General features: G+C 43.4%; 2 long non-coding RNA genes across 3 annotated transcripts; both read left to right on the plus strand.

The window, feature by feature from the left end:
• Positions 1-3,953: 3,953 nt before the first annotated feature.
• On the plus strand, positions 3,954-11,868 carry LOC116753689. Its single transcript, XR_004349791.1, has 3 exons — positions 3,954-4,109; positions 10,783-11,050; positions 11,770-11,868. It is a non-coding gene; the product is annotated as an uncharacterized LOC116753689 (long non-coding RNA).
• A 756-nt stretch (positions 11,869-12,624) lies between these two features.
• Positions 12,625-26,115, plus strand: LOC116753688. Of its 2 annotated transcripts, none has more exons than XR_004349789.1 (3): positions 12,625-13,531; positions 20,229-25,413; positions 25,623-26,115. It is a non-coding gene; the product is annotated as an uncharacterized LOC116753688 (long non-coding RNA). The 2 variants fall into 2 exon arrangements; XR_004349790.1 differs by having other exon boundaries at positions 20,229-23,504; positions 23,908-26,115.
• The last annotated feature ends 414 nt before the right edge of the window (positions 26,116-26,529 follow it).

The raw sequence follows: 26,529 nt of genomic DNA on the forward strand, positions 1-26,529 counted from the left end.
TTAAAATGTAAATTTTTCATGTGTTTAAAACTGCATAAGTTATATCACTGAGTAGGTACTGGGAATTCAAATAAAAACTAGGATTTGGTCATTGACCAAGAAAGAGCAATATGCTTGTTTTGTATGGAAATGATAGAAACTTGAAATTCAGCTCTGAATAGTCACCACCCCAGCCTCAGGGATGCTACATGGTGGCCAATGTAACACTGAATATTGGCATACTGTTTGTCAGCTGAGAGAATTAAACTTATGATTACCTTCCAGGCATTGTTCTGGAACCCTGAGAAATAATTACCAAGCTTAGTTCAACTCAGGAACAATCTATCATTTCAGAAGGTAATTGCACACTTGAAACTGTTGAGCCTAGGGAGGGCAGTTTAGGCTTCCCTGGGCATGCCAGATTGAGTCCCTGTACACAAGGCCATTTCCATTTTGGATAACAAACTAGTTAGTGCCCAGTGGGAGATAAATCACACAGCTCCTTCCCCATAACTCTTGCATCCGGTCATTGCTTTTCAGCACAGCGTATGAGATTACCCTCCTGCACCAGGGCAGCGGAGACTGGCTTTGGTCAGGATGCTGGTGTGACTGGGGTCTCAGGGCTGTGAAGGATATGCTAAGTGAAGGATATGCTAAGCCTTTTCTAGAATCTCTCCTACTCACTCTATTCTCTTCTTTCTAAATCTGAACTCATGCTCATATCTCTTGCATTCCCCCCTCTATTTCAATTTCTTCTTTGTATTAATTTTTTATGGTACGATTACATTGTGGTTTTACTATAGCAACTTTAAAAATTTCTTCTGTTTATCTTTTTTTCTATTCTACTAGTAATTCCCCTTTAACTAAATTCTTCTTTCCTGTTTAAACTTATTTCTTGGTTTCCCTGGTCATTTCCATTTCTCTTCTTTAATATTTGTTCATTTTCAAAACAAACAAAAATCTCTTCCATGTAATTAAGATAATCAAATATACTTGATTATAGATCAAAATATATCATGTACTGATTGCATAACCTTTTTGTCCTTTTTCTTTTATTATTTCTTCTTGGCCCTTTACACCTTAAGAGTGTGTCTTAACCCCTGTTTTATTTCTATTCCTTGCTTCTTTTCTTGGTTGTGTTTTCTCTTCAACCTTCATGCACTCATTTTTTTAGAGTCTTTTGTTTCTTTTAAGTATGTATCCAATCATTTTTCCTATGATTAATATTTCAAGTAATTTTCTTCATTCTTCCATTTATCTACTTCTGCAACGTACATCACCCTTTTCTCTTTCTGCTACTAATTACAGTATTTCTGCTATTTCCATGATTTTCCACCGTCTTCTATTTTCAGAGGAGTATTTGTTGTCCTTTTGTTTTTCTTTCCCTTGTTTTCCTTTGGTTTATACTTAACTCTAATATCTTTTAGTCTAAACACATCTGCACACCCTAATGCATCTGCACACCAGAATTTGCAGTTATGTTTGTGGCAAATATCTTCCTCCTCCATAGGGCTGGTTATTACACTTGCTTTATAGTCTTAACTTTAATATGGTCAAGTCTTTTAATATTTTTATCTTTACTTGTTTTTTTAAACATTTGAGGGAAATGTATCTGGCCTAAACTCTTTAAGATATTCTCTATATTAATTCCAAAGTATTTAATAGATTTGTTTTTATAATTCGATGTTCAATGCATATGAAAATGATGGCATTATATCAGAAATATCTGAGATCATTTGTAGAAAAGAACATCATATTTGTGAAAGACTCTTCCCACTTCTCTACTTCCTCCATCACATATCAGAACTAGAAAAATGTGTAGGGTGATTTCCAGGAATTCTAATGTGTTTTGTAGGGGCCTCCTGGACCAAAATGATTGTATTTAATGATTTAGCTTTATAATGATTTCTTTTGATACCTCCTGGAAAAATTGTTTACACATTTTTCTTCTGTTAAAAATTGCTTTGACTATTCTTGACATTATGCATATCATAGACATTCTACAGTTGGGAAAATCATTTTTCAGAATTAGATTTGGATTCTGTAATATCCATATTATCATTTCTAAAAAATTGTCATCATTAACATATTAAAGCTTTGAGCCTTTGAATGTAGTGTATCTTTACATTTATTTAGTGTTTTAATATTAAGAAATTGATATACTTTTACTGCTCTCATGTCTTTTGTATTTAAAGTTATTTGATACTTTTATGCTATTTAGAGAGTATCTCAACCTTAAAATTTATCTTGTAATAGAGTTTGTTTCTGATATAAACAAATGCAAGTGATTATTGTATAGTGATATTTTTATCCACTTACCTTGTAAAGCTCTCTTATTTCTACTTTTTAAACCCTAGGTTATTTGGAGTTTATGTACACAAAATAATAACATCTAATGGGAAAATTGTGTTTCTTCCTTTCCCAAACTTATGCTAGTCATTTCCTTGCCCTGTTTTGTGGATCATCTCCTCTGGTACAAAGATGATGAAAAGAGTTATCCTGTTTTCTTCCCATTCACAAAGAGTGAGTTCACAGGGTTTAACCATTATACAAGATGATTATGGACCAAGGGTTTTAATTACTTTTACTAGGTTAAGCATGTACCATTTTATCCTTACTTTTCTACAAGTTATTTTAATTTTGAATCCATTTTGGATTTTATCATGGAATTTTGAGGCAAATACTGGGATGGTCATACTTTATTTTGACCTGTGAATATAGTTATTTCATTGACTAATTTCTTTTTAATATTAAGGTTAGGGTTAGGGTTAGGGTTTAGGGTTAGGGTTAGGGTTAAGGTTTAGGGTTAGGGTTAGGGTTCGGCTTCGGGTTTAGGCATTAGGGTTAGGTTTAAGCATAACTGGCCCTCTTCGCCTTCCTCTCTCCCCATCTCTCTGAGACCTCCATGAAGGACAGGACTAGACCACAGTCACAAATGGCTCAGAGAGTTGACCTGGACCATTGTTTTTCTGACCCCTAGTCCTGGGCATAGTTTTGTGTACTGTCTGTGTATCTTCTTTGGCCAGGTGTCCATTCAGATGTTTCCCTATTTTAACTGGGTTGTTTGTGTTAGAGTTATTTGTATGTTTTGACACAAAACCTTTATTAGATATGTGTTCACAAATATTTTTCTCCTAGTTTGTGACTTGTCTTTTGATTTTCTGAGTAAGGTCATTCATAGAGTACGAATCTTTAATTTGATTACGTCCATGTTATTGCTTGTTTTCATTTTTAGATTGCCTTTTTGTGTTGTGTGTTAAAACTCCAAAGCTCATGATTTACATGGGCAAACCCAAGCTAATGTCAATTTTCTTCTATAATTTTGAATAGTTTTGTATTTAAAATTTGTCTGTGGGGACTCTCCTGGTGGTGCAGTGGTTAAAAGTCTGCCTGCCAAGGCAGGGGACATGGGCTCGAGCCCTGGTCCGGGAAGATCCTACATCCCGCAGAGCAACTAAGCCTGCGCTGCGCAACTACTGAAGCCTGCGCGCCTAGAGCCGGTGCTCCCCAGCAAGAGAAGCCACCACAATGATAAGCCCGTGCACAGCAACGAAGAGTAGCTCCGCTCTATGCAACTAGAGAAAGCCCCCATGAAGCAACAAAGACCCAACGTAGCCAAAAATAAATTATAAAATAAAATAAAAATAGACTCTGAATAACTTTGAGTGAATTTGGTATAAGTTGTAAAGTTTGCATCTACATTCATTTCATTCCAAATGTTTTCCAATTAATTGTTCCTTAACTAATTTTAGAAAACTTTTGGGATAGAGACTCCATTTCAGTTTGAATTTCCAATTTAATGGATTCAGCAGTTCTGTCAGTAGGGGGCGCTGTCTCCAGTGACCTGTGAGGGAGGCGCGGCCTGCACTTCCTTCACTGACCACAGGGTGGCGCCGAGCTCGCCTCTCTGACCCACAGCGCATGCGCGTTCCCTGTGAACTGGATTCTGAGCGCAGCTGAGAGGAGTTGTGCCTCCTCAGGCGCGAGGGCGGGGGCTTCGGGTGGGACGCCCGGCTCAGCGTCTCTGCTGACAGGAGCTCGGTCTCCTTAGGACTCGCTGGGGTTTCGGCTTCAGGACAAAGTGGGGCTGCGTCCACGCTGACTAGGGAACAGGTTTCCTGAGGACCCAGGTGATGCCTGAGGGAAAGGTGAAGAGACAGTGAGGAAAAGTGGGGAGAAGCTTCCTGTGGGCGACTGACGGCCGAGGGGGTCCGTCTTCATGTGACTGAGGAAGGGCTCGGTGTGCAAAGCTGGGCTTTTGGTCAGGTTTGTGTGCAGGGTAGCCAGCATGAGTTATGGGGTGTCCAGTTTTCCCAGCACCATTTATTGTGGGGAGTGTCGTGCTCCGTGGTGTGTCCTTGGTCCCTTTGTCAATAAATTAACTGGCTCCGTCCGTGTGGGCTGAATTCTGGGCTCTCCGTCCTGTTCCTCTGGTCCCTGCGCCTGTTTTGAGCCAGTTCCACGCTGTTTTGGTGACTGTAGCTTCGTGATGTAGTGTGAAGTCAGGGAGGGAGATGCCTCCAGCCCGTTCTCCTTTCTCAGGGTCGCCTTGGCTTTTCGGGGTCCTTTGTGGCTCCACACAGATATTAGGAGGATTCGCTCTATTTGGGGGGAAAATACCGTGGAATTTTGGGAGGGATTGCATTCGCTGTGTCCATTGCTTTGGGTAGAATGGGTATTTTAACAATATTAATTGTTCCATTCCCTGAGAGCAGGATGTCTTTCCATTTATTGGTGTGTTTTTCAATTTCTCCATCAATGTCTTAAAGTTTTCAGTGTGCAGGTCTTTCACATCCTTGGTTAACTTTATTCCCAGGTATTTTGTTCTTTTTGATGCAGTTGTAAATAGGGTTGCCTTCTTTCTCTTTCTGATGGTTCATTATTAGTGTTTAGAAATGCAACTGATTTCTGTGTATTGATTTTGCAACTTTACTGAATTCATTTATTAGTTCTAATAGCTTTTATGTGGAATGAAGTGGAAAATTGGAATTCAAAAATCCCACTGTTTCTACCGTATCCAGGTCGTCCACAACACGGAGGACAGTGGCTCCTAATATAACCTTCCCCCAGTGCCTCTAAATGACATGTGGACTTTGGGTGAACTGGATCTGGGTAAAGCTTGGCTTCTCTATGGAAGTTTGATGTTTTCTCTGCTTTTCTGGCGTGCTATTGACATACATGATGTTTTGAAAAGTAATTTACTTTCCAGTAATTTCAAAAATACAACTTTATATACATAAAACAAGTCTTGTACCTTGATTAAATATACTCCTAAATATTGATGTTGACATTATTTAAAAGGGAATTGTTTTCATAAATTCTTTTTCAGATTATTTTTTGCTAGTGTATACATATAAGACAGATTTTCATGAATTGATATTTTGTTCTATAACTTTGCTTAATTAGTTGATTAGCTCAAATAATTTCTTTGCTGATTATAGGTAGTTTTATATATAAGATGATGAGACCTATGTTCTGTAAAGAGACACAGTTTTAATTTTTCCATTCACCCACGGATGCCTTTCATTTTTTCCTCAAGAGTCTGGGTAGAACTTCCAGTCACTACTGAGTAATGGTGATGGAGGCCAGCTTCCTGGCCTTGCTCCTGATTTCAGGAGTAAACCTTTCGGTCTTCAGCATTGAGCATGATGTTTGCTGTGGCTTTTTGTACTACTCTTTTCCATATTGAACAAATTTCCTTTTGGTCCTGCTTTCTTGAGTGTTTGTCATGAAATAACACTGGATTTTCACTGTAGTTTTTCTGCATTAATTGATATGATTATGTGTTTTTACTTCACACCATTATTGTGGTTTAATACATTGCTTACTTTTAATATGTTGAGCAACCTGAAATTTCTGGTGTAGAGATACTTGCTTATGGCATTATCCACTTAAAGTTCTGTTGGTTTCATGTTGCTATTATTTTGTGATAGATTTTTACATTCGTATTTATAAGTTATATTGGGGTAGTTTTCTTTTTTCTTTCTTTCTTTATTTTTTATTTTATATTTTTTTTGTGGTACGCAGGCCTCTCACTGTTGTGGCCTCTCCCGTTGTGGAGCACAGGCTCCGGACGCGCAGGCTCAGCGGCCATGGCTCATGAGCCTAGCCGCTCCGCGGCATGTGGGATCTTCCCGGACCGGGGCACAAACCCGTGTCCCCTGCATCAGCAGGTGGACTCTCAACCACTGCGCCACCAGGGAAGCCCCTCAGTGTTCTTTTTACTCATGAGCACAGGGTATCTTTCCATTTATTTTTGTCTGTTCAGTTTCCTTTATCAGTGTCTTCCAGTTATCAGTGTGCAGGTCCTTCACGTCCTTGGTTAAATTTACTCCTAGTTATCTTTTTGGATGCAATTGTAAGTGGGATTTTTTTTTTTTTTTTTTTGCGGTACACGGGCCTCTCACTGTTGTGGCCTCTCCCGTTGCGGAGCACAGGCTCCGGACATGCAGGCTCAGCGGCCATGGCTCACGGGCCCAGCTGCTCTGTGACATGCAGGATCTTCCTGGACCGGGGCACAAACCCGTGTCCCCTGCATCGGCAGGCGGACTCTCAACCACTGTGCCACCAGGGAAGCCCAGGATTTTTTTTTTAAATTCTTTTTCTGATGGTTCATTATCAGTGTATAGAATCACAAATGATTTTTGCGCATTGATTTTTCTTTCTTTTTTTTTTTGTATCCTGCGGCTTTACTGAATTCATTTTTTAGTTGTAACAGTTATTTGGTGGTTGAATGTGGAAAACTAGAATTCAGAAATCTCACTGTTTCATCTACATCCATGTCATCCACAGCACCCAAGACATAGTGACTCTCAATATAATCTTTCCATGGTGCCTCTTATAGTATGTGGACTCTTACAAGGGTGATTAGCATCCCCACTGTGGGTGAACTGGATCTGGGTAGGGCTTGGCCTCTATAACAGAGTTTGATGTCTGTATTTCTGGCATGGTGTGACATGGTTGTTTTGCTAAGTGCTTTATTTTCTAGTAAATTTCAAGTGTATAAAAAACTTTAAATAGCAGTATAAAGTTTTCCACCTTCACAAAATACTCCAGTTTGTTTTACCCTGTGAGACTGGGAGGGCCACTCTCCCAGGGAACCAGCACATAACCCCAAAATGAGGAATAATTATGGTTTCCACATTATAATCCTATCCACAGACCCACTTCAACTTTCACCAGCTGCCCCAGCTTTGTGGAAATGTATTTTTCTATTCGAATCCAGCTTTCTCTTCTTGGAACCATCACTGGGGCTTTTCCTCTCTTTAACAACCTTGCTGGATTGAAAGTGTACAAGATGAGCATGATCTGGGTGGGTTTTCTGTGTGGCTTCTTTCACTTGGGATGTTTTCACTGTTTATCCGCATCGTAGCATTGATCATTATTTCATTCATTTTTTCCATTGGGATTAAAAACACATAACATTTACCATTTAAACCATTTTTAAAAAGCTTTTTAAAAAATATTTTTTTTCTATTTTTTGGCTGTGTCAGGTCTTTGTTGCTGCACGCAGGCTTTCTCTAGTTGTGGCGAGCAGGGGCTACTCTTCGTTGCCGCGTGCAGGCTTCTCATTGCGGTGGCTTCTCTCGTTACGGAGCACGGGCTCTAGGCGCACCGGTTTCAGTAGTTGTGGCACGAGGGCTCAGTAGCTGTGGCTCACGAGCTTAGTTGCTCTGCAGCATGCAGGATCTTCCAGGACCAGCGCTTGAACCCGTGTCCCCTGCAATTGGCAGGTGGATTCTTAACCACTGTGCCATGAGGAAAGCCCCATTTAAACCATTTGTAAGTATACAGTTCTATGGCCTTAAGTACATTCACATTGTTGTAAAAATAACCTCACCATCCATCTCCAGAGCTTTGTTTTCCCCATGTGAAACCGTAGCCATTAAACACTAACTCCCCTCAACCCCTGGCAACCTTATTCTACTTTGTCTTTGGATTTGACTTATCTGCATACCTCATACTAGTGGAATCATAGAACGTTTGTCCTTTGTGTGTCTGGCTGGTTTCACTTAGCATAATGACTTCAAGGTTCATCCACATCGTAGCATGTGTGAGAATTACCTTAGTTTCAAAGGTTGAATCATATTCCATTGCGTATATACTACGCTGTACTTATCCATTCATCTGTTGAAGGGTGTGTTGTGTTGCTTCCACCTTTTGGCTATTGTGAATAGTGTTGCTGTGAATATGGGGTACAGATACCTGTTCCAGTCCTTGCTTTCTGATATTCTGGGTGTACACCCTGGAGTGGAATCAAGGGATCATACATTTTCCATGTTTCTGAGGAGCCACCATACAGTTCTCCACAGCGGCTGTATAATTTTACTTTATTCCTTTACATGACAGAATAATGCAGCTTATGGATCTACCTTACTTTGCTTATCCGTTTACCTGCTGATGGACATTTAAATCTTTCCTACCCTGGGCTATTGTGAACAGTGCTGCTATGAATAACTGGTGTACAAGTTTTTGTTTGAACGCCTGTTTTCCATTTTTTTGGTATATATCTAGGAGTGGAGTTGTTGAACCACATGGTAATTATATTTTATATTTTTGAGTAAATGCTAAAGGTTTGTACACATAGACTGCACCATTGTACATCTCCACAAGTAACTTTAAGGGTTCCAATTTCTCTGCATTGTTGCCAACATTTGTTATTTTTATTTACATATTTTAAATTTTATTTAAAAATTTATTTTTATTCTAGTGTGTGTGAAGGGGCATCACGCTGTGGCTTTAATTTGCATTTTCATTATGACTCCTGATGTTTGACATCTTTTCATGTCCTTGTTGAACATTTGTATGTCTTGCCTGGAGAGCAGTCCATGCAAGTTATTTGTCTGTTTCAAAAATTGTATTGTTTGTCTTTTGTTGATGAGTTGGAAAAGTCCCGGGTATATTCTAGGTAAAGAGTCTTATCAGATATATAATGTGCCAATATTGTCTTCCATTCTATGGGCTCTCGTTTTACTTTCTGGATAGCCTCTTTTGATGCACGAAGGATTGTAATTTTGAGGAAATCCAATGTATCTATTTTTTTCTTTCATTTCTTATGCTTTACTGTCAAATCTAAGAAACCATTGCTAAATTCGTGGTTGGGAAGATTTAATTCCTTGGTTTATTTGAGAGTTCATAGGGTCCTTTCTCGGTACCCACTAGGCCAGGCTTTAGGCCTGGGGCTGAGTCAGTGTGAGGGTTCAGCGGTCACAGTTTAGGGTTATGGGTTATTGTTGGAGAGTCATGGTAGAGGCTTGTGGTTAAAGGGTCAGGGATTAGAGTTTAGGGGTCAGTGGCGAGGGTCTAGGGGTCTGGGGCTAGGGTTGTTAGGGGGTTACGGTTGGAGGTTATGGTTCTTAGGGTAAAGGTTAGAGTTAGGTTTAAGCACAATTGGCCCTCATTGCCCTCCCCTCTCCTTCTCTCTGAAGCCTCCAGAATGGATAGGACTTGCCCAGGGTCAAACAGGAGTCAGGGAGCTGAGGTTAACAACTGTTTTTCTGGCCTCCCTTCCCCCAGTCCTGGGCTCTGAGAGAAGAATGAAATGTCTGTTCTTGTCTCGTACTGTTTCTTATCCACCTCAACCTCTGTCAAGGATTGGGGAGGGTGTCAGAAGTCATGCATGGTTTCCTTCTGCCCTCCTACCTGGGAAGGGTGATGCTGACCCTACTCTGCCTGGGCAGCCCCAGGTTCCAGCACAGCCCAGACTGGAGGGCACTCAGTGGACATGTGTGGATTTATACTGGACTGGGTGCAGTGACCTGCCAGCCCCCAGATGCTGCCTTCTTGAGGGCTGCTGGGGCCCTCCTGGCACTGGAGGCATCCTTTGTCCCATCTGAGTGGGCATGAATAGATGATCAAGTCCCAGGCAGGACAGCCCTCCACCTCTGACTATCCAGGCAGGCATCTGTGGTCCTCTAGCTCAGTCCAGCCTGGGCATTGTCAGGCCCTCATGTACAGTTACGGAGCTGACCATGATGCCGGGCAATTCAAGAGCTACCTGGGCAGTGTAGACATTCCTTTGAGAAGTTTCAACTACCAACATGCATGTGGCTGAGAAAAAGGCCTCCCCCTCACAGCCTCATAGGCTGCCAAGAGAGATAATAATCCTCTAGGCATTGGAGTGTGGCCCTGACACAACACCCATGCAGCAGACCATGGCCCTGCAATCCTCTGTCCTTTCAGTCGTTAGAAACTTTTGAAATGCATATTCATTAAGAATCAAAGAGCAACTGGACCTCCCAGTGTGAGGTTTACATTGCCACTGCCATTGTCTTGGAGAGCCATATGCATCCATGTGGCCTCTGGAAAGTCTGCCGATTATGGGTTCCATGGCATGGAATAATTCTTGAGCCTCCCGTTACTTCATTGCACAAGAGTTTCCTTACCACCCTAGCATTTGGTTTCTTCCTCTTAGTAAAGGAGAGAGAAGAAACTGGAAAAGGAGCAGTATTGTTTTTCAGGGATGGGCAATTAATATGGCCAGGGAGATGGCATAACTCAGGGCTCCCACCTCTCAGGGACAGGAATGAGGTCTGTGTGTCTTCTGACGGCACATGGGCTGTTCTGGGCCAGCCTCTGAGATGTGAGGACCTGATGCCCAAGGAAAGAGACTTGAGTTTACCACCACCAATGATCCTGGCTTTTCAGCAAGCGAAAGAACTTGCAGTCTTGGGAGGGACAGTAAGAGCACTGGATGAGTTGCTGCAGCCCCTGACCCTAAGTGAAACACTTTCTTTCTTTTGTGTCAGATTCTGTGCTGTGCAGTGAGCTGTCATTGACATAGAATCTGTTGCTTTCTCCCAGCCAGCATCTGTTCTCAGGCCCAAGTGCCTCAGTTTTCCTTTGGGAATTACATCTCACCTGCTTCCAGTCCAAAGAGTTGCAGAAGGATGACCCCATGTTCCACCCAGCTTGAAGATGGGTTTACAACCCACATCTAGCCAGTCCCATTTTCCATCTTCTGGTGATGGGTCAAGGATGAGAATGCAACCCAAGCCAGATCAAAGGCATTTAAAACCATGACTTTCTTGGAATCCAAGAAAAGGAGAAACTCTTTCTCAGAAAATGAATGGTGAGTGGTTGTCAGCCTAGAACTGCTGTTGGCCCAAGGGCAGTGAGAGAGCCTGTGCCTGTGAATGGGGTCCCCCAAAGGCACTGAGCGGGACAAAAGTTTGCAGAGAAGCAAGGTCACACTGAGACAGTGTGAGCCACTGGAACTGCCAGGTCCAAACCCATTCTTCAACTTGCCACTTGCAAGTGTTAATGTATTTCTACCCTTACAATAAATACTAATTTATTTTACTTCCGTAAGTGTGTCCAGTCACTGGGAAAAGAAAAAGTCCTGGTTGATACATCTGAGTCAATAATCCCTGACCCTTCCTCAGGTGTCCTCACTGGGTAGGCGTGGCTGGGGTAGGTGAAGACACTGGGTGGGGTCATATATTAGGGGAGCTGCCAAACAGCTTTGTCCCTGCTCCTTCCCTGTCCTGGGAGAGGGAAAGCCTGGAACAGTGATAGGATAGCCAGTAGGGGAAGAGGTTCCTCAGTGGTTAATTGGCCTTTTTGTGTTTCCCTTAATTTAGGGTCCATTTTGGTAATGTGTTTTTACAAAGAAATCCCCCTTTTCCTCTAGATTTCCAGTTTGTTACAGTAGGTTTCTCTTATTTGACGTTTAATTTTTCCTGTCTAATTTTCTACAGCATCATGACAAATAATGAACAAATACTGATACTTTACTATTAACTGAAGTCCCTATTCATGTTTCCTTTGTTATACCTTTCCTTGTTACAGGATCTGAGAGGACATGCGGTCATCATGTCTGTTTAGACTCTTCTGGGCTCTGACAGTTGCTCAGACTCTCCTTGTTTCCATGACCTTGACAGCGTGGAGGAGGGCTGCTCAGGTATTGTATAGACTGCCGGGCGCTGGGATTTGCTTGGTGGTTTTGTCGTGGATAGACTTGGCTTTGAAAAAGCAGACCACAGAGGTGAAGTGCTTCCACTTCACTATATATCAAGAGGACAGGCTCTTAAGGGAACTTCTCCCTTATATTCTTAAATTTGGTCACCTAGCTGAAATAGTGTTTGTCAGGTTTTCCCACAGTGAAGTTATTTTTTTCCCATGTCCATCCTGTGTGTCTTATTTAGGAGGAAATCATAATGCAGAAGCCACACTTGAGGAGAGAGGGGTTAGCTTCACATCGTTGATGGACAGCTGAGTGGCTATATACATTGTTTAGAAGCTTTCTGCATAGGAGATTTCTATTTAACACCATTCATCAAAAACTATGTAATTTATTTTTACCAGTTGGGACATGTGAATATTTATTGTAAACTTTTGGTTATAATGCAGCACTACATTATTAGACTGCTTAGTTAATTCTTGCTTTGGCTGTTGAGAGCTTTTTCCATTTGCTCTTGTTTTCATTTTACATAATTTTTCTTTTGTGGGTTTTTAAAATTTTTGGTACTTCTTTACTTTCTGATTTTTTTTTCTTCTCTTTTTTTTTTTGCAGTACGCGGGCCTCTCACTATTGTGGCCTCTCCCATTGCGGAGCACAGGCTTCGGATGCGCAGGCTCAGCGGCCATGGCTCACGGGCCCAGCTGCTCTATGGCATGTGGGATCTTCCCGAACCAGGGCACGAACCCGTGTCCCCTGCATCGGCAGGCGGACTCTCAACCACTGCGCCACCAGGGAAGCCCAACTTTCTAATATTCTAAGATTATCCTGCTTCATATATTTACTGTCTCAGTCCTAGCATCAGCCCTTTCTTCAAAGAGCCCTTGTTCCTTTTATTAGAGAATGGTATTAAAAACTTACATGTGGGAGCTAACTATGCTCAGCTGACAGTACATAGAAATAAATACATGCATGTATCCCAGCCTGTGCATGTACACATAATTATAAAGATTTCCATGTGGAACTATGTGTAGGCTAAAGAGAGTTTATACTGATATCTCCAACCGGATCTGTTATGACATGGATATTGTAACCTTCTCCCTTTGTTTGACTGTAACATCCAACTCCAGTGGTAAGAAACCTGGCTTCCACCATTTGTCATTATTAAATTCAGTGCTTGTTCCATTTGACGACTGATATAGTAGTTTCAGTACTGTTAGCTGCTACCCCTCATGGGAAAGAACATAGAGTCCACTGTGTATGTATGACACATTTTGTCTTTGGCCTACAGATTCTGTACATTTCCATAGTTAACTTAGGTCAGCCCATTTGTCCCACTACCAACAGCAAGTTTTTTCATACATTTCTGAATCAGTTAGATTCTTTGTTACCTTCTGTATTCCAGTCTTTGACACTCCCATATCCTAGGTAGCTAAGTTTGAATAGATTGTAAATTACTTGTTGGGTTGTAAAAATCTGTGGGTGTAGCCAAATGCATAGTGACAGGTATTCACCACTAAAGTATCATATGGACTATTTCAACCACATATTCCGTAAACTGTTTACCATGTCAGTTTTGCCTTTTCTAGAATGTCATATAAAGGAGGTCATACAGTGTGTAGCTCTTCAGACTGGATTCTTTCACTTAGCAATGTAAGTGTTAGATGCATCTATTTTTTTTTTTTGCACGGGTTGATGGTCATCCTTTCCTTTATATCTCTGAATAGTATTGCACTCCATGTATATGAGAGGAAAAATAATTTTCCCTCTACACTTCTATGTTCTTTATTGAGATCCCCCTTGTAATGAAAAAGAGATGAACTGGAGAAAAAAATCAGAAGTTTAATATATACCATGCGTACCTCCTGTATACTTGAAAGATATCCAGGAAAACTGAGTCACTCCCTGAAATGGCCCAAGCCGTTACCTTAAATGCTATCTTCAGAACAAAAGAAAGATGTTAGGGAATGGAGGCAGCCATTTAAGGGATGTTATTAGTCAAAGCCCAGTAAACAAGGGTATGGTTGTTACACAGATTTACATCCAGGTCTATTTCATTGAAAAGCTTTTTTTTAATTTTTTAAACATTTATTTATTTGGCTGCCCTGGGTCTTAGTTGCGGCCTGTGGAATCTTTAGTTGCGGCATGTGGGCTCTTAATTGCAGCATGCAGGATCTAGTTCCCTGACCAGGGATTGAACCCTGGTCCCCTGCATTGGGAGCATGGAGTCTTAACCACTGGACCAGAAGGGAAGTCCCAACAAACTTTTCTTGATATTTAGTCATCATTCAATTCCTGGTCCAGAGAGAGACATAGCCGTACAAATGGAGATATCCTTAATAAATGTAAATTTACCTCCTAAAAGAGCATTTTCTACTTGGTTTTGAAAGATACTCCTGGTTCTGGTGTTTCTTAAATTAATCAGTCCAAAATAATCCTTTTGTCAAATGGGCATATTTTGGGGTGGTGTATTCTGCTCCCCTTGACATGTATGTGCCCTAATTTGCTTACGAATCCATCTACAGAAGGACATCCTGATATCTTTAAGTTTTTAGCCATTGTGAATAGAGCTGCTGTGCATTACTTGATGCTAGTTTTGGTTTGAACACAGTGTTTCAAAGCAGTTGTCTAAATACAAGAGGTACACTTCTTGGATCATAAGGTGAGACTTTTTAGATTTGGAAAAAACTGCCAAACTGTCTTCCAGAGTTGTTTGTGCATGCATTCCACCAGCATCTTGAGTATATTCTTGTATGCTTATTTACTGCTTGTTTATCTTCTTGGGCCAGGTGTGTGTTTCAACCTTTACCAAATTTTAATGGCGTTGTTGGCATAATTTGAGTACAAATCCTTTATCAGATATGTGTTTTGGAAATAGTTTCTTGCAGTTTGTGGATTGTTTTCCGGTTTTCTGAATAAGGTCACCAGACCCAAAGTCATGTAGATTATCTTTTTTGTTCCTAGGATTTTTATAGTTTGGTAATTTAAATTTGTCTATGGGCATTTTGAGTGAATTTTGGTTTAAGTCGTAAAGTTTGTGTCTACATTCATTTCATTACATATGGTTTGCAATTAATTGCTCCTTAACCCTCTCTTGGGAAGATACAGTGAGATACTTGGCTCCATTTCAGTTTGGATTTCCAAACTTAGTTTATACAGCAGAACTGCCTTCCAGATGAGGCCTCTGGGTTTGTGAGTGCGGCACTCCCGGCAATTTTCTCACAACCCACAGGGGGCGCCGAACCCACCTGTCTGACCCTGGGGGCACAGGTGCACCCTGCCCACATACTTTGCTCTGTGACAAGCAGATATGAGCTTTGTCTCCTGTCAGGGCTTAGGTTTCTGGACCATTAGGCATTGTCCACACTGACAGGAGCTGGGTTTTCTCAGGAACTACTGGTGAGGAGACTCCACAAGAGGAAAACATGAGCAAGTGTGGAGAATCCTCCTGTGCAGCTGACTGCTGGGCGGGTGGGGTGCATCTTCAGGGCACTCAGCAGAGCAAGGGTTTAATGTGGAATACTGTGCGCTTTTAGTTAGTTTTATGTGCAGTGTAGATGGTGACCAGTGTCGTTCTTTGGAGACTGGTGTCTAGTATTCCTGGCAGTGTTTGTTGATGGCTTTAGGTAGAATAAACATTTTTTTTTAACATCCTTATTGGAGTATAATTGCTTTACAGTGGTGTGTTAGTTTCTGCTTTATAGCAAAGTGAATCAGTTATATATATACTTGTGTTCCCATATCTCTTCCCTGTTGCATCTCCCTCCCTCCCAGCCTCCCTATCCCACCCCTCTAGGTGGTCACAAAGTACTGAGCTGATCTCCCTGTGCTATGTGGCTGCTTCCCACTAGCTATCTGTTGTACGTTTGGTAGTGTATATATGTCCATGTCACTCTCTCACTTTGTCACAGCTTACCCTTCCCCCTCCCCATATCCTTAAGTCCATTCTCTAGTAGGTCTGTGTCTTTATTCCTCTCTTACCCCTAGATTCTTCATGACATTTTCTTTTTCTTAAGTTCCATATGTATATATGTCAACATATGGTATCTGTCTTTCTCCTTCTGACTTACTTCACTCTGTATAAGAGACTCTAGGTCCATCCACCTCATTACAAATCACTCAATTCCATTTCTTTTTATGGCTGAGTAATATTCCATTGTATCCATGTGCCACATCATCTTTATGCATACATCCGATAATGGACACTTAGGTTCTTTCCATCTCCTGGCTATTGTAAGTAGAGCTGCAATGAAGATTTTGGTACATGACTCTTTTTGAATTACGGTTTTCTCAGGGTATATGCCCAGTAGTGGGATTGCTGGGTCATATGGTAGTTCTATTTGTAGTTTTTTAAGGAACCTCCCTACTGTTCTCCATAGTGGCTGTACCAATTCCCATTCCCACCAGCAGTGCAAGAGTGTTCCCTTCTCTCCACACCCTCTCCAGCATTTATTGTTTCTAGAGTTTTTGGTGAGGGCCATTCTGACTGGTGTGAGATGGTATCTCATTCAAGTTTTGATTTGCATTTCTCTAATGATTAATGACATTGAGCATTCTTTTGTGTGTTTGTTGGCAATCTGTATATCTTCTTTGGAGAAATGTCTATTTAGGTCTTCTGCCCATTTTTGGATTGGGTTGTTTGTTTTTTTGTTTGTTTGTTTGTTATTGAGCTGCATGAGCTGCTTGTAAATTTTGGAGATGAATCCTTTGTCAGTTACTTCATTTGCAAATATTGTCTCCCATTCTGAGGGTTGTCTTTTCGTCTTGTTTATGTTTTCCTTTGCTGTGCAAAAGCTTTGCAGTTTCACTAGATCCCATTTGTTTATTTTTGTTTTTATTTCCATTTCTCTAGGAGGTGGGTCAAAAAGGATCTTGCTGTGATTTATGTCATAGATTGTTCTGCCTATGTTTTCCTCTAAGAGTTTGACAGTTTCTGGCCCTAAATACGTCTTTAATCCATTTTGAGCTTATTTTTGCGTATGGTATTAGGGAGTGATGTAATCTCATACTTTTGCATGTACCTGTCCAGTTTTCCCAGCACCACCTATTGAAGAGGCTGTCCTTTCTCCACTGTACATTCCTGCCTCCTTTATCAAAGATAAGGTGACCACATGTGCGGGGGATTATCTCTGGGCTTTCTGTCCTCTTCCATTGATGTATATTTCTGTTTTTGTGCCAGTACCATACTGTCTTGATTACTGTAGCTTTGTAGTATAGTCTGAAGTCAGGGAGCCTGATTCGTCCAGCTCTGTTTTTCGTTCTCAAGATTGCTTTGGCTATTCGGGGTCTTTTGTGTTTCCATACAAATTGTGAAATTTTTTGTTCTAGTTCTGTGAAAAATGCCAGTGGTAGTTTGATAGGGATTGCATTGAATATGTAGCTTGATTTGGGTAGTAGAATCATTTTCACAATGTTGATTCTTCCAATCCAAGAACATGGTATACCTCTCCATCTCTTTGTATCATCCTTAATTTCTTTCATCAGTGTCTTATAATTTTCTGCATACAGGTCTTTTGTCTCGTTAGGTAGGTTTATTCCTAGATGTTTTATTCTTTTTGTTGCAGTGGTAAATGGGAATGTTTTCTTGATTTCACTTTCAGATGCTTTCATCATTAGTGTATAGGAATGGCAGAAATTTCTGTGCATTAATTTTGTATCCTGCTACCTTACCAAATTCATTGATTAGCTCTTGTAGTTTTCTGGTAGTATCTTTAGGATTCTCTATGTATAGTATCATGTCATCTGCAAAGAGTGATAGCCTTACTTATTCTTTTCCGATTTGGATTCCTTTTATTTCCTTTTCTTCTCTGATTGCTGTGGATAAAACTTCCCAAACTATGTTGAATAGGAGTGGTGAGAGTGGGCAACCTTGTCTTGTTCCTGATCTTAATGGAAATGCTTTCAGTTTTTCACCATTGAGGACAATGTTGGCTGTGAGTTTGTCATATATGGCCTTTATTAAGTTGAGGAAAGTTCCCTCTATGGCTACTTTCTGGAGGGTTTGTATCATAAATGGGTGTTGAATTTTGTCAAAAGCTTTCTCTGCATCTACTGAGATGACCATGTGGTTTTTCTCCTTCAGTTTGTTACTGTGGTGTATCACGTTGATTGATTCGCGTACATTGAAGAATCCTTGCGTTCCTGGAATGAACCCCACTTGATCATGGTGTATGATGATCCTTTTAATGTGCTGTTGGATTCTGTTTCCTAGTATGTTGTCGAGGATTTTTGCATCTATGTTCATCAGTGATATTGGCCTGTAGTTTTCTTTCTTTGTGGCATCCTTCTCTGGTTTTGGTATCAGGGGGATGGTGGCCTCGTAGAATGAGTTTGGGAGTGTTCCTCCCTCTGCTATATTTTGGAAGAGTTTGAGAAGGATAGGTGTTAGCTCTTTTCTAAATGTTTGATAGAATTCGCCTGTGAAGCCATCTGGTTCCGGGCATTTGTTTGTTGGAAGATTTTTAATCACAGTTTCAATTTCGGTGCTTGTGATTGGTCTGTTCATATTTTCTATTTCTTCCTGATTCAGTCTTGGCAGGTTGTGCATTTCTACGAATTTGTCCATTTCTTCCGGGTTGTCTGTTTTATTGGCCTAGAGTTGCTTGTAGTAATCTCTCATGATCTTTTGTATTTCTGCAGTGTCAGTTGTTACTTCTCCTTTTTCATTTCTAATTCTATTGATTTGAGTCTTCTCCCTTTTTTTCTTGATGAGTCTGGCTAATGGGTTATCAATTTTGTTTATCTTCTCAAGGAACCAGCTTTTAGTTTGATTGACCTTTGCTATCGTTTCCTTCATTTCTTTTTCATTTATTTGTGATCTGATCTTTATGATTTCTTTCCTTCTGCTAACTTACGGGTTTTTTGTTCTTCTTTCTCTAATTTCTTTAGGTGCAAGATTAGGTTGTGTTTTCGAGATGTTTCCTGTTTCTTAAGGTAGGATTGTATTGCTCTAAACTTCCCTCTTAGAACTGGTTTTGCTGCATCCCATAGGTTTTGGGTCGTCGTGTCTCCATTGTCATTTGTTTCCAGGTAATTTTTTGATTTTGTCTGTGATTTCTTCAGCGATCATTTCGTTATTAAGTAGTGTATGGTTTAGGCTCCATGTGTTTGTATGTTTTACAGAACTTTTCCTGCAATTGATGTCTAGTCTCATAGCGTTGTGGTCGGAAAAGATACTTGATACAATTTAAATTTACTTAAATTTACCGAGGCTTGATTTGTGACCCAAAATATGATCTATCCTGGAAAATGTTCCATGAGCATTTGAGAAAAATATGTATTCTGTTGTTTTTGGATGGAATGTCCTATAAATATCAATTAAGTCCCTCTTGTTTAATGTATCATCATTTAAAGCTTGTGTTTCCTTATTTATTTTCATTTTGGATGACGTGTCCATTGGTGAAAGTGGGGTGTTAAAGTCACCTACCCTGAATGCGTTACTGTCCATAACCCCTTTTATGGCCGTCAGTATTTGCCTTATGTATTGAGGTGCTCCTATGTTGGGTACATAAATATTTACAATTGTTATATCTTCCTCCTGGATTGATCTGTTGATTGTTATGTAGTTTCCTTCTCTGTCTCTTCTAATTCTAGTCTTTATTTTAAAGTCTATTTTGTCTGATATGAGAATTGCTGCTCCAGCTTTCTTTTGGTTTCCATTTGCATGGCATATCTTTTTCCATCCCCTCACTTTCAGTCTGTATGTGTCTCTAGGTCTGAAGTGGGTCTCTTGTAGACAGCATATATATATATGGGTCTTCTTTTTGTATCCATTCAGCCAGTCTGTGTCTTTTGGTGGGAGCATTTAATCCATTTTCATTTAAGGTAAATATCAATATGTATGTTCCTATTCTTATCTTGTTAATTGTTTTGGGTGTGTTATTATAGGTCTTTTCCTCCTCTTGTGTTCCTTGCTTAGAGAAGATCCTTTAGCATTTGTTGTAATGCTGGTTTGGTGGTGCTGAACTCTCTCAGCTTTTGCTTGTCTCTAAAGCTTTTAATTTCTCCATCAAATCTGAATGAGATCCTTGCTGGGTAGAGTAATCTTAGTTGTAGTTTTTTCTCCTTCATCACTTTAAATATGTCCTGCCAGTCCCTTCTGGCTTGCAGAGTTTCTTCTGAAAGATCAGCTATTAACCTTATGGGGATTCCCTGTGTGTCATTTGTTGTTTTTCCCTTGCTGCTTTTAATATGTGCAGCCTGCTATGCTATAGAGGTAAAGGGAAACTCAACTTGAGTACTTGCCTCGAGGTAAGGCCCTGAGTAGACATGCACAAAGGGAGGAATGCGGCTGTTTCCATGAGGTCTTCATCGGGGTTCTGCCGTATTTTAAAGGAAGTACCCTTTTCAGGACTCCTAGGCCTCTCCGGTGTGCATCAGTTCCCGGCAGGATCACTGAGTACCTCCAGACCGCTGTGGGCTTGCTGAGCAACATCGCGGCCAGTACGTTGGTCCCTCGGAGGCTCTCTGCATGCTGAGAGATGGGCGACACACTGCAAGTTACTTCAGGAGAGCTAAATTTCCAGAGCCCTCGAACAGCCTCAGGACCACATTTCTGGCCAGTAGGACGTGCCATGGAAGTCTTCGTCATGGCCCTGGTCTGAGCTGCCATGGGAAAACATTCTGCTTACAATTCCTCGAGGACCTCGTACGTGAAGTCACTCTGCTGGAGGAGAGATTCAGCATCCTATCGTGCTGTGTCTCTAACGGGACACTCAGCGTGAGCAAGTGCCTCAAGGTAAGGCCCTGAATTCCCATGCAGAAGCGGAAGAATGCAGAGGTTTCCATGAGGCCGTAGCCGCTGCTCTGCCGTATTTTAATGAGTACACTTTTCAGGACACCAAGGAGCCTCGTGAGGGCACCCTATCCCCTGCAAGAACACTGAATACCGGCATGCTCCCCTGGGCCTGCTAAGCAACATCCAGGCCTGTAGCCCTTTGGAGTCACTCTGTGTGTGCCGAGTGAAGGGAACACACTGCACCCTTTCTTGGGAGAGCCTGATATCCCCAGCACTCCCGCAGGTTCATGAATACTGCTCTAGCAAGTTCCAACATGCCATGGGAGTCGGAATTACTGCCCTAGTCTGAGCGGAACTGAGAAGAGCACTCGGCTTCGCATTTCATCTATGACCTCCTACGTGAAGTCACCCTGCCTCTAGGGGAAAGTCAGCTTGCGTCCTGACTGCCACTAAAGCCCGGTTGCTCATGTAACACTGCCGGCTTTTGAAGAGCCACAGGCCTGGAGGCCTAGCTAGGGCGTACCTTGGTTGAGGCAGTTCGCTAGTTGCAGAACACACTGCTTCGAGAAGTTGATTGAGGGAAGGAACCACTGTGTAATCTGTGTCTCTTTTGAGTTGTGAGAAACCACAGGGATGGATGCTGCATGTGCCCATGGAAATGGGGACCTGATGGAACTAGCCTTGGTTTCCCAGTTTGAAAGCTCCATTCGTGCTGCCTTGAATCTACCTGAAATTGACTGCTCTTGACAGGCCTCTAGCCATTGTAGGCATGCTCTGGGAAGAAAACGAGATTTCTGTTCCTAAACTAGTTGCTTCCATGGCCGTGGTGGAGCTCATACTCCCATGCTCTAGAGCTGACGGGAAACTCAAGGTGACTATTTGCCTGGAGGTAAGGCCCTGAGAAGCCTTGCAGAAAGGGAGGCATGCGGCTGTTTCCACGAGTTCTTACTCGCTGTTCTGCTTTATTTTAAAGGAAGTACGCTTTTCAGGACTCCTAGGCCCCTCCGATGTGCATCATTTTCCCTCCAGGGTCACTGAGTACCGCCAGACCCCTGTGGGCCTCCTGAGCAACATCGAGGCCGATAGGTTCCTCAGAGGCCCTCTGTGTATGCCAAGTGATGGGCAACACACGGCACGTTACTTCAGGAGAGCTACGTTTCCAGAGCCCTCGTACAGCATCAGCGCCACATTTCTAGCCAGTCCAACGTGCCCTAGAAGTCTTCGTCATGGCCCTCGTCTGAGCTGCCATGAGAAAACACTCTGCTTAAAGTTCTTCGAAGACCTCGTACCTGAAGTCACTCTACTCAAGGAGAAAGTCAGCATCCTACCATGCTGTGTGCTCACGGGACACTCAGCGTGAGCACTTGCCTCGAGGTAAGGCCCCGAATTGCCATGCAGAAGCGGAGCTGTGCAGCAGTTTCCATGAGGCCATAGTCGCTGCTCTGCATTATTTTAAAGGCAGTACACTTTGAAGGACCCCTAAGAGCCTCGCGTGTGCACCGTATTCCCTGCAAGAACACTGAGTACCCACAGGTTCCCCCGGGCCTGCTAAGCAACATCCAGGCCCATATCCCTTCGGAGTCTCCCTTTATATCCCAAGTGTACGGCAACACACTGCACTCTTTTTTGCGAGAGCTTGATTTCCCCAGCACTCACACATGTTCACAAACTCCGTTTTAGCACATGCAACATGCCGTGGAAGTCGGACTCATTGCCCTAGTCTGAGCTGCACTGAGAAAATCCCTCGGGTTCGCATTCCATCTAGGACCTCCTGCCTGAAGTCACGCTGCCTCGAGGAGAAAGTCAGCTTGCGTTTCGACTGCCACTAAAGCCCAGTTCTTTGTGTAACACTGCAGGCTTTTGAAGAGCCACAGGCCCGGAGGCCTAGCTAGGGTGTAGCTTGGTTGAGGCAGTTCGCTAGATGCAGAACACTGTCCTTCGAAGCGTTGATTTAGGGAAGGAACCACTGTGTAACCTGTGTCTCTTTTGACTTGTTAGAAACCACAGGGATGTATGCTGTGTGTTCCCATGGAAGTGGGGCCTGATGGAACTAGTGTTACCTTCCCATTTTGAAAGCTCCATGCATGCTGCCTTGAAGCTACCTGACGTTCTCTGCTGTTGACAGGCCTCTAGCCACTGTAGGCCTGGCTCTGGGAAGAAAATGAGTTTCCTCTGTCTAAACCAGGTGCTCCCAAGGCTGGGGTGGAGCTCAGCCTGTCATGCTCTAGTGCTAAAGGAAACTCAACGTGAGTACTTGCGTCAAGGAAAGGCTCTGAGTATCCGTACAGAAAGAGAGGCATTCAGCTATTTCTATAAGGTCATATTCACTCTCCTGCTGTAGTTTAAAGGAAGTACCCTTTCAGGACTCCTAGGACCTTGGGTGTGCATCATTTCCCTCCAGGATCACTGAGTACCTGCAGACACCTGTGGGCCTGCTGAGCAACATCGAGGCCCATAGTTTGGTCCCTCGGAGGCTCTCTGTGTATGCCGAGTGATGGCCAACACAGTGCATGTTACTTAAGGAGAGCTCCATTTCCAGAGCTCTCGAACTGCCTCGGGACCACATTTCTGGCCGGTCCGACGTGCCATGGTAGTGTTCGTCATGAATGAGCCTCCATGGGAAAACATTCTGTTTACAATTCTTCGAGGACCTTGTACCTGAAGTCACTCTGCTGAAGGAAAAATTCACCATCCTATCATGCTGTGTCGCTAACGGGACACTCAGCGTGAGCGCTTGCCTCGATGTAAGGCCCTGAATTGCCGTACAGAAGCGGAGGCGTGCAGCGGTTTCCATGAGGCCGTAGCCGCTGCTCTGCATTATCTTAGCAGCAGTATGCTTTTCAGGACACCTAGGAGCCTCGCGTGGGCACCCTACTCCCGGCAGGAATAGTGAGTACCCCCAGGCTCCTCTGGGCCTGCTAAGCAACATCCAGGCCCGTAGTCCTTCAGAGTCACTCTGGGTATGTTGCGTGTAGGGCAGCACACTGCACTCTTTTTTTGGAGAACTTGAATTCCTCAGCTGTGGAATCAGTTGCTTTTTCATGGTGCCTATTCTTCCCCTCAGCGTCCCCTGCTGGTTATTCTCTGGTCTGGTGACTGCCGGCCAAACCAACACCTGTAGCTGTTCAAGGAAACAGCGTCCTTCCTCAAGGAGGCTCACCACCCCACACCCTGGTCTGGCCTGCCCACCCCAGCCCCTTGGCCTCCTGTTGACTTAGTTGTTCCCCTGAATGTTCCGTGTCATAGCACGTGTCACACCACACTGTTATTTTCTGTCTGTCCTTTCCACTAGTTGTTGGTTTCCTGTTGGTCTGCCTGGCTGGCTGACAGAGGAATGGATCCTGGACCTGTTGTCCTAGAACAGAACGGGCAGGGCAAACCTTTCTCTCTCCATGTGCCCGCAGTCTTGGTGGAGTACAGGGCCTGGGACAAGGTGGGCCTGGGATCTGGGGGACCTTCCAGATACAAGTTGTTCTGTGAAGGTGGATTCTGCCTGATATCTTTAGCTAACCACGTAACGTGGCCGTTACTCCGTGGCAGAAGGCGTTTAGGCCTGTAGAGGAACTGCTTGCAGATAGGAATACCTACCAATGTTTAATTCCCAAGGGACTTCCTAAATAACTGGCTAATTTCCAGTGGAAAATCATTCTTTAGTCTTTAACTACAGACTGGTTAAAAGTTATTATGTACAATTAAAGGTTGAAGGACAGACACAGTGGAATCACCCCAAGAAAAATAGTTCCAGAGAGAAAGTGTAGTTGGTAAATGGAATTGGTGTGGAGTATAGATCTGAAGCACCTGTGTTCCCACAGTGGCGACTCATGTGATCATGCAGTGCCTGGGAGTTGTAATGCGATCTACTAGCTACACTTTTATGAGCTCTTGTGGGGGCAGGAGTCTGCCAGCGTTGACAGAAGAGGCTTGAGGCTACTTGGGGCGCCCAGTGAGAGAGTGTGCGGCCAGCTCTGCACTCAGGCAGACTGTCTGGATACTTGTCACTATGGCTTGACCTATACAGCCAATCTCATCGTTTCTGCCCTCCCTCCTCTCTCCCCAGATTGCTGCTCCTAGACGCTCCCCGTGATGTGCCCCCTGTCTGCCATCCCACTCCACCTGCCCAGCAGTCACCCAGTCTCATCTACCGCCTGTACATGGTCCCCTGGCGCGATATTGTTCTGGCGTCTGCTTGGATGCGTGCAGCCTTTCCTAGCTGCTCTCTTTGGGGCCTCGCTCCCCTGCATCGTCCTCACAGGGGCCCAGGGCTCGCTCTAAACCCTGGAGCCTCCCAACGCTCTATCAGGGCCGCTCCCCTGTTCCCACCAGCAGCTCAGCCCCCGTCCTCAGGGGCCTGTGGTCCTGTCCACACAGTGTCTCCCAGGCCTGTCTTGTGAGGCAGCCTCACTGGCCGGAGCCCTGGGTCCCTTCCCTACCTCACCAATCCTCCTCCTCCTGCAGCTGCCCCTCCCACCCCGCATCCCCCATAGGGATCCTCGACTGTGGCTGGCTCTGGCACTTCCACTCTGGGGAGGGGCACAGGAATTATCCTCTGTCTCCCCCATCAGCCAGCACCTTGAGAACAGAAATTCTGCTTTTATGTATTTATTTATTTAGGCCGGGTCATGCAGCATGTGGGATTTTAGTTCCCCCACCAAGGACTGAACCTGCCCCCCTGTGGTGGAAGCCCTGAGTCTTCACCGCTGAACCACCAGGGAAGTCCCAGAGATTCTGCATTTGAACTCTGTATCTGCCCAGTTTCTGTGTCCTGTGTTCCTGAACGGCACGTGTTTGTAGAAGGGAGGTAAGATGTGTGGACTCTCTTTTCTGGTTGTTGGCTGAGTATCTAATGTCCACTGTGCGTCATGTAAGGGCCAAGACCAAGTACTCGGTTCCTGCTGTGACCCGTGCTTCTGCTAACACATACTGCACAGGTTAAGTACCTCAGAGTCCTAGCTGAACAGCTAATAGAGAGACAGGTCTCACCGTTCCTTCTCCACCTGTATCTTACAGAGGTGGAAAGTAGGAACTAAAGCCTAGCAAGGCACGGACCAAGGCAATCCTAAAACTGCAAAGTCACCTGTGTTGATTCCAGCCAGCTTTAATAAGTAAATCCGTGACTCTTGTAAGAAGAGATTTCAGAAGATGTGTACCTTCTACAGAATTCACATTTAGTGAGGGGCGTGTGAAAAGGTATACACAATTTTAATCCTTTTATTTTACTAATAGCGTATCTTAATGATTGAAAAATAGACATTCCCGTAAATAAAAAGAAAACCAGAAAGTACTCATACTTTACACACCTAGTGTTCACGATCTAATGGGCCTGCTTTGCCTTCCCCTCTCTCGTCTATCTGAGTCTCCACGATGGACAGGACTCACCTGGTGCAAGTGACGTGGGGTCTGAGTCTCCACGATGGACAGGACTCACCTGGTGCAAGTGACGTGGGGTCAAGCTTGACTGTTGGTTTTCTGCTCCGCCTCTGCTTCCTCTCTGCATCCTGGACTATAAAAAAGATGAAAGAAATGTCTGCTCTGGTTTCTGACTGTTTCATCTCCAACTTAACTTCAATCTGTGGTTGTGGAGGGCCTCAGAAGTCGGGAAGGTCCCCGCCGCCAACATGGGGAGGGTGGGGCTGGACCCAGGTTCCAGCCCAGCTCTGACATGCAGTTCACTCAGTGAGACATGTTGGCATGCATGCAAGGCTGTAGCGCTGCCAGCCCCTGTATGCTGCCTTCTTGAGGGATGGCGGTGCCCTTCAGGACTGGCTGCATCCTTCGTCCCATTTGAGTGGACAGTAGCAGATAATAAAACCTCAGAATATTCCTTGACCTCTGACCATCCAGGCAGGCATCTGTGGCCCTCCAGCTCAGGCCTGCTTGGGCCCTGTCAAGCCCCTGTGGCCAATCACTGAGCTGA

This window comes from Phocoena sinus, chromosome 4 (genome assembly GCF_008692025.1).
Source record: "Phocoena sinus isolate mPhoSin1 chromosome 4, mPhoSin1.pri, whole genome shotgun sequence".
Classification (NCBI taxonomy): Eukaryota; Metazoa; Chordata; class Mammalia; order Artiodactyla; family Phocoenidae; genus Phocoena; species Phocoena sinus.